The sequence below is a fragment of the Triticum dicoccoides genome, chromosome 3A (genome assembly GCF_002162155.2).
Source record: "Triticum dicoccoides isolate Atlit2015 ecotype Zavitan chromosome 3A, WEW_v2.0, whole genome shotgun sequence".
NCBI lineage: Eukaryota > Viridiplantae > Streptophyta > Magnoliopsida > Poales > Poaceae > Triticum > Triticum dicoccoides.
In genome coordinates, this window is record NC_041384.1 from 14,549,658 (window position 1) to 14,560,771 (window position 11,114).

An 11,114-nucleotide genomic window follows, 5' to 3' on the forward strand; every position below is an offset into this window, starting at 1 on the left:
TGACAATTGCGCCTGCCAATGCAATGTTGTTGTGATTCGCTTCTGCTGCTTGTCTATCCTCAAACCCTATCCCATCTCTTGTTTCAGCTAGTGGTGATACCTCCGCAATCATATCCTTCAAGCGAACCAACACGAGTTCATATGTCGTGACGGATGCATCCCCAAGCCTAACCAGCTCCATGGCGTGTAGGTAGAGAGTCGAGCTGCGGCAGGTGAAAGATTTGTTCACGACCTGGTTTCTTTTGAAGTGAGCAAGATGCTGGGGCAGGATGTCCCTAGCATATTTCGTCCATCTCTTGAGGATGTGCCGCTTCCGCATCTCCTTCATGCCAACATAGTCCATCACCTGAAACATTGGAAATCAAAATATGGTTTTTCGTGGATAGATGAGGAATGAACAATATTGAGATCCAAAAATACCTTCAAAGTATGGCAACAAAGCATCCCCATGTGGGTGAATTGCCCGCATTCACACTCGAACCACTCGCCATCATCCAACATGGTCACCTTGTAATCAACCACGCTCCACTTCTCGCGTTTCTCGGCATCGTTGTGTCTTGCAATGTACTTCACAATTTCCTCGACCTGGTACGCCCAGCCCTTTTGAAAAGGTTCTCACCAAATTGTTCAAACATTTTCCTGGTGTAAACCTTATTTGCACATGTTCAATGGCAATATTTCCTCTCATGATTGCTCCGCTCTGTATTTCTCACAAAAAACTCATCATTAGAATTTTTCGACGACGTACACTGGCACAACAATTAGGAAGAGGGCACAAAAAAAATCTAAAAGAAATTGCTTACAATCCGTATCCTCTTCTCCCGGTAGCTCTCATCCGACTCACGGTCGAATTATAGCCTCATGTACTGTCGCACAAACACATGCATCAGTAGTGACCTCTTTGTGAAAGGCAGATTCTGAGATGAACCGAGGAAGCTTCCTACTATATTGTGCAGAAAGGTTCTGGAGTGACCTCTTCGTGAAAGGCACATTCAGAGATGAACCAAAGAAGCTTCCTACTATGTTGTACACCTTGTTGAGATTCACGTTATTTCCCCTAAGTTGCTTCACTAGATCTTTTGTGTAGACATCTATGTGGTTGTGCAATGGACAGTGAACCTTTTCACCACAAGTCAGTGACAATGAATGGTTATGGCTAGCCTGGTGCTCAGCAATGAACCATCCATTGTCAGATCCTCTCAGAAGCCTAATCATCGCAGGGCATTCGCACTGGCAGTACTGGCTGTTTTGCTGCTCAGGCTTCCCCTCTAAAACAGGAATTTACCAGCTGCAGTTAAGACAGACGCATAGCCAATGATCAAGCGGATTAAAATAAAATGTAAATTCTTGGAGTGTTGAGTCATATGTACTGACCAAGCATCCACACACAATTTCCTACATACACTTTGTCTGCTCGACATTTAGATGGCTCTTGCCATATCTTATACCAAATTCGAGCTCCCACAAATAATTAAAGGTTGTAGAAATCGTATACTTCTCTGAGAGAGTCAAAATTCATTCCAATTTCTGGCGTGACCACACTGTCTGAGGATTTATCAGCGTACCTCCTGATTGTTTCTTCCAATGGACTAACTCCCCCAGGGCATGGTTATCTGTCAGCAGGTGCACGTCCAACTCTCAACCTGCAAGGGAAAAATATCCCAAGTTTTGTAGACGACATCTCAATTTATAGCAACACCTTTTTTTAATCATGGAAAACCCCCCATTTTACTGATCAGTGACACAACCCACCAGAGAACAGACCATGCTTTCTGCGACAAACGGATCAGCATTGCATTTTACAACTACTACCTCCATACGAAAATATAAGATGTTTTTGCAGTTCAACATCTTATATACAGAGGGATTACTTGGCAGGGCATCCAAGGCACCCAATTTCATATCATAATTTTCATATCACAATTCTAGCAGGGCACCCAACTCCTTGATTTTGTCTAATGATTTTTTTTACCTACAAAACAGACCAATCTACCTGTGTCACACGGTTAACATTTAAAACCTCACCATGAATTAACTATAAAGTGACATAAATTATTTTTTTGCCAAGACATGGGGTTCTAAAGGGCTGCCAATCGACCCTAGTGAGCACAAATCCAGACATCTCCTAAAATGACACAGGCATGTAAATTGCAGAGTCAATGTCACCTCCTAATCCACCCAGGGGCCTCTGGGTTCACTTTCCCAGTGGATTCCATGGACTGTGTCGGAGACTCCTTCCTCTTGCCGCATGTGTCACGTTGGTCAGCAGCGCCGCCAAGGTGCCCCACTACAACAGTTCACCAAATCCTTCGTGTACACATCTATGTGCTTATGCCATAGCCAATGAACTTTTTCACCACAGGTCAGAGAAAATGAATTGGTTGTGGCTGGAGTGGGAACTGGCTCCTCTAACTTCGCTCCTATGAAGTTAGGGAAACAATACCCTAACTTAGTCTGTGAACCATCAGATGGGAAATAGATGGCCAAGATTCTGCACTGTTCACATGGGGTGTAGCATACTGTTTGGACGAGCACTGTAGCTAAAATCATTGTTTGTTACCTGTACCAATTGACACTGTTTAAGAACTGTAGCGATAGATCTCAGCCATTTATTCTAGATCCAACGGATGAAATGTGGCTAAGTTAGGCTCCTAACTTCACAGTAGCTAAGTTAGAGGAGCCGGTTCCGCTGGAGTGGTACTCAGCAATGTACCATCCATAGTTCGCAGCTCTGAGCAATCTGATCATTGCAGGACACTCACACTGACAAGACCTGCTATTCTGCTGTTCAGGTTTCCCCTGCAAAATGATTTTTCCCTCTGTGTCAGGTATATGAAAATAAATCCAGTCCAAGCAATATGTAAAAAAACTGCCATTTTTTTATTTATGGTATTAAGTGCTAACCGAGCATCCGCAAACGATCTCCTGCATACACTTTGTCTGCTCAACATTCAGACGGCTCTTTCCATATCTTATACCAAATCCAAGCTCCCAAGAATACAGGTTATAGAAATCGTATGCCTCCCCAAGTGAGTCAAAACTCATCCCAATCTCTGGCTTCACCACATTCTCCAAGGGTTTATCAGCATACCTCCTGATTGTTTCTTCTAATGGAGTCGCTCTGCTTTGACAGGGTGCCCTATCTGGAGGGGCGCGGCCAACTCTTAACCTGAAACTAAATTCACATTCATTTAGATGATGCAATAGTATTTCATTTAACAGCCTGGAGGGCATGTTCTTTTGAGTTTCATTACAATCATTCACATGATCAGCCAAGAAAACTATATAATTCCATGCGAGGATGATATGATCTGCTGCAGAAACCATTTGGGAAGCTAAATTGCATGCATGGATGACTGCCCGTCAGAGGATTGGCTACTTGGCGGTAGTACTAATGCACACTAGACATCTATCGACATAAGGAATAAAAATCAGAACCATATATACAGAGTAAAAAAACACTCAATTATATGTATACCTTCTGTTCCACCCTGGTGCGTCTGAGTTCACCTTCCCGATGGACTCGGCGGACTTGAGTTCGAGACTCCTTCCTCTTGCCGGCAGATTTACTCTACTCAGCAGTGCCGCCGAGTTGTCCAAACACAACCGTGCACGATGACTCGACGTGTGTCGGTGTGGATGGCCCAACAACCATCGAAGCGAATGGATCTGGCTGCTCAACATCTGCACTGACCTCTTTGAACTGGAATCTGCGGCAAATTCAACAAATCAAAGAGCAGTCACTGACCTTTTATAAAAATTCAAAAAAACAGTTTCCGAGATGATGCAGTTATTTTTCATACGATAGTGATACCGTGTTTTTTTTGGTTTCATTTACATATGGATAGCACGCTATGCCCATAGAACACTAAGTATTCTAATTTCGCGGATGGTTGGCAACTTGGCATGGTCTGACCGGGAGCATTATATATGCTAATTGCATGCATGGTTTATTACGAGAATCATAGGATCAGCTTGTTGACAGTAGTACCCATGCCCACTAGACACAGACTTTGGCAAATAAAAAATCAGAATCATGGATCTAGAGAAAAAACACTCATTGCTATGTATGCCTTCAGGCCTGGCCTGGTGCATCTGGGTTCACCATCCCGGTGGACTAGATGGATTGAGTTGGAGACTGCTTCCTTCTCTGGGCGGAATTGCTCTGCTCAGCAGTGCCGCCGAGTTCTCCCACCAGAACCGCGCACGACGAGTCGGCTGTTGCCGGTGCCGATGGCCCAACAGCCGTCAAAACTAATGGATCTGGCTGCCCATCACCGGCAATGACCTCTCTCAGCGGGAATTAAATGTTGAAAATATGAGCAAATTACTACGAGATTTAATCCGAATAAACAGAAGATAAATCATGACCACAGCAGCAGAGATTAAACTAATCATGCGAACTAGCATAGCAAATGAACATATCACATCTAGGGCACATACTAGAAGCATGAATTCTACCACGATCTCGAACAGGAAGGATAGAATCACATACGGTGCAGCGGGTGCAGCACCGCCGGCGTTGACGTTGTCGCCCATGTCGTCGAGGACGAGGTTGCCGAGGTCGGGGAAGAAGTCGTCGTTCACGAAGTCGTCGCTGCCAGCAGTCGCGCGAGTGCGCTCCCCAAAAACCTGATCGTCCCTCTCTCGTACAGGATCACGAGAGGCGGGGTTCCGGAGGCCCGCTGTCCCTTCTCGCGGTGCACGCCGGAAGGAGGGATGGAGAAGACTTGCTTGGCGGCGCAATGATCTGGAACGGTGGTGAGAAACCATACGAAGCGGCGGCGGCTAGGGTAGACGTCTGCCTGACTATATAGTGCGGGCCGGGTAGGTTGCGGGAGTAAACCCCACGTCCGAGTCGTCACGATCCAACAGAATCAGAAACGGTTCAGTAATTAACGCGTCCGTTAATTATTAATTAATGACTCATTAATTTTCCCATGCAACAAAAATATAACCCGCGTCGTGGCGTGGCGTGGCGTGGCGAGGCGAGCGAGGAGGAGGAGCGCGCGTGTAGGTCTTCTCTTCTCATGCTCATACAAGTGGTAGAAGAGCTCACCTTATAAAGAGGTGCAACTCTCTCTCAACTTCCGGGGTGGGACTAAACTTTAGCCTCACTCATTCCACTCAGATGTGTGCATGAATGGGCCAAGAGAATTTCAGAATTTTAGTTGGGCTTTGGGCCAAAGGCCTACTAGCAAAATTCCAACAATCCCCCACAAAGTCTCATTGGCACATCTCATCATTTAGTTCCAAAACATTGTTTTATATATCGGTGCTTAGTGGAGACTGTGAAGTTGAACTTCCACTTAGAAATTTATGCTACACTAGATCACAACTTGAATAGTGGACTATGCCTTGAACTACAAGTTTTCTGTGAAACTAGTTTCACATAAATTCTTGACCGATACTGGGCTGCCGCAAGGCTTCCCCGCGGGTGAAGCGTATACGTCATACTCCAGGGCCTTTCATGAATTTATTAGAGAACACCCAATTCTCACAGACTGCGACGTTAACAGTCAAATTCATATAGGTGTGTTCCTCAGAAGATGTTCTGCAGGACAACATCTCTGCTTACCCGAATAAACCACTTGGAACACATTAAGATAAGTATCAACCTGCCATGCAGATCAGGAGAGTATTGCATCTTCACGGAGTGGGATAATTAATATAGGGATACTCTCCTTCCAGCTGACCAACAGCTTGTCTCCCACTTCTACTTCACGGGATCTCCGATCACATAGAGTGGTTTATCACTATGGACAACTCATGCGGTGGGTCTCAAACCCATCTCCATCGATGCATTATCTATCACATTACGTGATAGACCCTTTGTGAAGGAATCTGCTAAGTTTTTCGATGTTTGGATATAATCCAACGTAATAACTTCGGAGTTCCTCAATTTTCTGACAGATTTTAGTCTCCTCTTCACATGCCTTGAGGACTTCATATTGTCCTTAGAACTGTTTATCTTGACGATCACAGTTTGATTATCACAGTTCATCAGGATAGGGGGTATTGGTTTTTCAACCATAGGTAAGTCCATCAAGAGTTCACGAAGCCACTCTGCTTCAATAGTGGCAGTGTCTAGTGCTGTGAGTTCTGCTTCCATAGTTGACCTCATTAAGATTGTCTGCTTGCAAGACTTCCAGGAAACAGTGCCACCACCAAGTGAAAAAACATAACCACTTGTGGCCTTAATCTCATCAGCATCAGATATCCAGTTTGAGTCACTATAACCCTCCAGTATCCTTGGATACCCGGTGTAGTGAATCCCATAGCTCGCGGTGCCTTTCAAATAGCGCATAACTCTCTCAAGCGCATGCCAATGATCATCTCCCGGTTTTGACACAAACCGACTCAGCTTGCTCACAGCAAAAGAGATGTCAGGCCTCGTGGCACTCGCCAAATACATAAGCGAGCCAATAATCTGAGAATACCTCAGTTGATCTCTAGCAATCCGTCGATTCTTTCGAAGCAACACACTAGCATCATATGGAGTTGGAGAAGGCGTGCAGTCGCTATACCCAAAACGACTCAAGACCTTTTCCACATAATGAGACTGAAGCAGTGTGATCCCACCATTCTCATCTCTCAACAACTTGATGTTTAAGATAACATCAGCTACTCCTAGATCCTTCATCTCAAAACAGCAAGATAAGAAATCCTTAACCTCCTTGATTAAATCAAGTTTGGTTCCAAAGATCAATATGTCGTCGACATACAGACAAAGAATAACTCCTTCGCCCCCACCATAGCGATAGTACACGCACTTGTCACCATCGTTTACTACAAAGCCGACAGCAGTTAATATTCTTTTGAACTTCTCATGCCACTCCTTAGGAGCTTGTTTAAGTTCATATAAAGACTTTAATAACTTGCATACCTTTCCTTCTTGACCAGGTACTACAAAACCATCTGGCTGATCCATGTAAATTTTCTCCTTTAACTCTCCATTGAGGAAAGCCGTCTTAACGTCCATTTGATGAACGAGAAGACCATGTGAGGCAGCCAGTGATAGTAGCACCCGAATTGTGGTCAGTCTAGCCACGGGTGAGTAAGTATCAAAGAAGTCTTCACCTTCTTTCTGGGTATAACCCTTGGCCACAAGCCGTGCCTTGTACTTTTTAATCGTACCATCAGGTCTAAACTTCTTCTTGAACACCCACTTACATCCTACAGGTTTGCACCCATAAGGACGGTCAGTGATCTCCCAGGTACCGTTAGCTAAGATGGAATCCATCTCGCTACGTACAGCTTCCTTCCAGTAGTCAGCATCAGGAGATGCATAGGCTTCTGAAATAGTCCTGGGTGTGTCATCCACGAGGTACACAATGAAATCATCACCAAAAGACTTTGCAGTCCTCTGTCTCTTACTCCTCATAGGAGTTCTATTGTTACCCTCAACAGGATTCTCAACGTGTTCCATCGCAATGGTGGGTTCAGGAATTACAGTGAATTCCTCACTAGATGGAGTAGGTATCTCCTGATTTGATGAACTCGACATATCCTTCATAGGAAATATGTCCTCAAAGAAAGTTGCATCATTTGATTCCATAATCATACCAACATGCATGTCGGATACCTCAGATTTTATTATCAAAAATCTATAGCCGATGCTATGAAAAGCATAGCCCAGAAGAACACAATCCATGGTTTTTGGTCCAAGCTTGCACTTCTTGGAAATTGGTATATTGACTTTCGCCAAACGACCCCAAGTACGTAGGTAAGAGAGTTTCAACCTTTTTCTTTCCCATTCCTCAAATGGAGTCATGGTCTTATGCTTTGTGGGAACTCGGTTTAGGACATGACACGCAGTCATTAGCACCTCCCCCCACCATTCCTTGGATAGACCCGAAGTGTCTAACATGGTGTTAACCATATCAGTTAGAGTTCGGTTCTTTCTTTCGGCTACCCCATTTGACTGGGGTGAGTAGGGAGGCGTCCTCTCATGGATTATACCATGTTCCGCACAAAACAGATCAAATTCATTGGAAAAATACTCTCCACCACGATCGGACATAAACCGTTTAATTTTTCGATCAAATTGGTTCTCTGCCTTAGCTTTATAGTTTTTAAAGAAAGTCAAAGCCTCATCTTTTGATTTCAGAAGATACACATAACAATATCTAGTGAAGTCATCAATCAACGTCATGAAGTATCTCTTTCCACCTTTTGTCAACACGCCATTCATCTCACAAAGATCAGAATGTATAAGCTCAAGTGGTGCCAAGTCTCTTGCCTCTGCAGTCTTATGGGACTTGCGAGGTTGCTTAGCTTGCACACATACTTGGCACTTGGAGCCTTTGACAGTAGAGATTTTCGGAATTAAATTCATACTGGCTAACCGCGTCATGCAACCAAAGTTAATATGACAGAGTCGTGAATGCCAAATATCAGACTCATTATTGTGGCAAACATTATTAATAACTTTAGTGCAAATATCTGACAAAGATAGGCGGAACAAGCCTCCTCACTCATAGCCTTTTCCAACAAATTTTCCACACTTAGAGATTACAACTTTATTGGATTCGAAAACCAACTTAAAACCATCTCGACATAAACGGGAACCGCTAACGAGATTTTTATTGATGGACGACACATGATGAACGTTCTTCAGACACACAGTCTTCCCCGAAGTAAACTTCAGATCGACCGTACCAACACCTCGAACGATGGCATGTGACCCGTTCCCCATCAGCACGGGTGAAGTCCCTGTTGCCTGGTAAGAAGAAAACATGGAGGCGTCAGCACAAACATGTACATTGGCACCGGTGTCAATTAACCAATCAGGGGATTGAAATACTGAAAGGATGGTAGGAAAAATACCGTACCCTGATTCTTTCATATCAGTATCACCGATGACAACATTAGCAGACTTGCCGCTCTTCTCATGTTCGCGCTCCTCAAAGCGGTTAGGACACTTCGGAGCCCAGTGATTAGGATCACCGCAGACATGGCAAAGTCCCTTCCCCTTCTTATGAGAATTCTTCTTGAAGTTGGTAGAATGTGATGGCTTGTTCTTTGTATCAAACTTGCCTTTGCCCTGAGTTTTGTTCTTATTGTTTTTGAACTTGTTGGGCTGGGAGTTCTTCTTCTGTACCATGTGGGCACTAGAACCTCCCTCAGCAACTCGAGCACGTGTGTCATTTGCTCTCGCCTTCTCTTCAACATCAAGAGTACCAATGAGATCTGCAACGAAAAACTCCTGTCTCTTGTGTTTCAGGGAAGTAGCAAAATTGTTCCACGAAGGTGGAAGCTTGGCAATGATGCCTCCGGCAACAAATTTGTCCGGCAACACACACTTGAAGTACTCAAGTTCTTTTGCGAGCGACTGTATCTCATGAGCCTGCTGTACAACAGGGCGCTCATCAGTCATCTTGTAGTCATAGAATTGCTCCATGACGTACAACTCGCTGCCGGCGTCCGAGGCACCAAACTTGGCCTCGAGCGCAGCCCACATGTCCTTGCCGTTGTCAAACTACATATACGAATCCATAATGGAGTCATCAAGAACAGTCAGAAGAGCGCCTTTAAAGAGCGTATCGATCTTCTCAAAAGCTTCCAGCTGTGCTGGATTAAGATCGCCCTCAGGCTTGCCCTTGGTGGCATCATAGCAGCCCATGGTCTGAAACCAGTAGACTACTCTCGTGCGCCACCTCTTATATTGCGCCCCCTTAAAGGCAGGCGGCTTCAGATGCGCAGTAAAACCACTCGGAGTAAATTGCCTATAATTAGGTTTTTGGATTGTTGGAAATATGAGAAAATTACTACGAGATTTAATCCGAATAAACAGAAGATAAATCATGACCACAGCAGCAGAGATTAAACTAATCATGCGAACTAGTATAGCAGATGAACATATCACATCTAGGGCACATACTAGAAGCATGAATTCTACCACGATCTCGAACAGGAAGGATAGAATCACATACGGTGCAGCGGGTGCAGCACCGCCGGCGTTGACGTTGTCGCCCATGTTGTCGAGGACGAGGTTGCCGAGGTCGGGGAAGAAGTCGTCGTTCACGAAGTCGTCGCTGCCAGCAGTCGCGCGAGTGCGCTCCCCAAAAACCTGATCGCCCCTCTCCCGTACAGGATCACGAGAGGCGGGGTTCCGGAGGCATGCTGTCCCTTCTCGCGGTGCACGCCGGAAGGAGGGATGGAGAAGACTTGCTTGGCGGCGCAATGATCTGGAACGGTGGTGAGAAACCATACGAAGCGGCGGCGGCTAGGGTAGACGTCTGCCTGACTATATAGTGCGGGCCGGGTAGGTCGTGGGAGTAAGCCCCACGTCCGAGTCGTCACGATCCAAAAGAACCGGAGACGGTTTAGTAATTAACGCGTCCGTTAATTATTAATTAATGACTCATTAATTTTCCCATGCAGCAAAAATATAGACAACGTGCGCGTCGCGTCGCGTCGCGTCGCGTCGAGGCGTGGCGTGGCGAGGCGAGCGAGGAGGAGGAGCGCGCGTGTAGGTCTCCTCTTCTCATGCTCATACAAGTGGTAAAAGAGCTCACCTTATAAAGAGGTGCAACTCTCTCTCAACTTCCGGGGTGGGACTAAATTTTAGCCTCACTCACTTCACTCACATGTGTGCATGAATGGGCCAAGAGAATTTCAGAATTTTAGTTAGGCTTTGGGCCAAAGGCCTACTAGCAAAATTCCAACATTAAAGAAATCGAATACGAGTCAAACATATATTTGTGCTTGGGTGTGTCCGGATCGAATTGAAGAAATTTATACAGTTCAGACATTACCTATCTACCGGATCTAGCAGAAATTCGAGCCCGTTGTGGCGTAGGCCTGCAAACTCCGCCATACCATTCGCCGCCACCATTGTTTCGCCTTCCGCCGTCAAGATAGGGAGGTTGGGGGGAAAAGAATTCTATGAGACCAGGTCTCACGCGAGACCCATCCTGATGAATGCCACGTGTCATTTATCAGGACAGGTCTCACCTGCTAACTATGAGACCTAGTCTCATGTATAAATTTTTTTCCGAGGTTGGGGGGAAGGGGAGAAAGGCTTCCCCACACTTCGTCCACCGGTCAACATTGCGTTGTGTATGCAGTTGACGATGAACATAGTATTCTGATCCCACGCACAACTTTTT

The 11,114-nt window shown here is 45.3% G+C and overlaps 1 pseudogene; it reads right to left on the reverse strand.

Annotated features, from left to right (window-relative positions):
* LOC119270971 overlaps positions 1–10,840 on the reverse strand; it is an 11,634-nt pseudogene extending 794 nt beyond the window's left edge.
* Between the last annotated feature and the right edge of the window lie 274 nt (positions 10,841–11,114).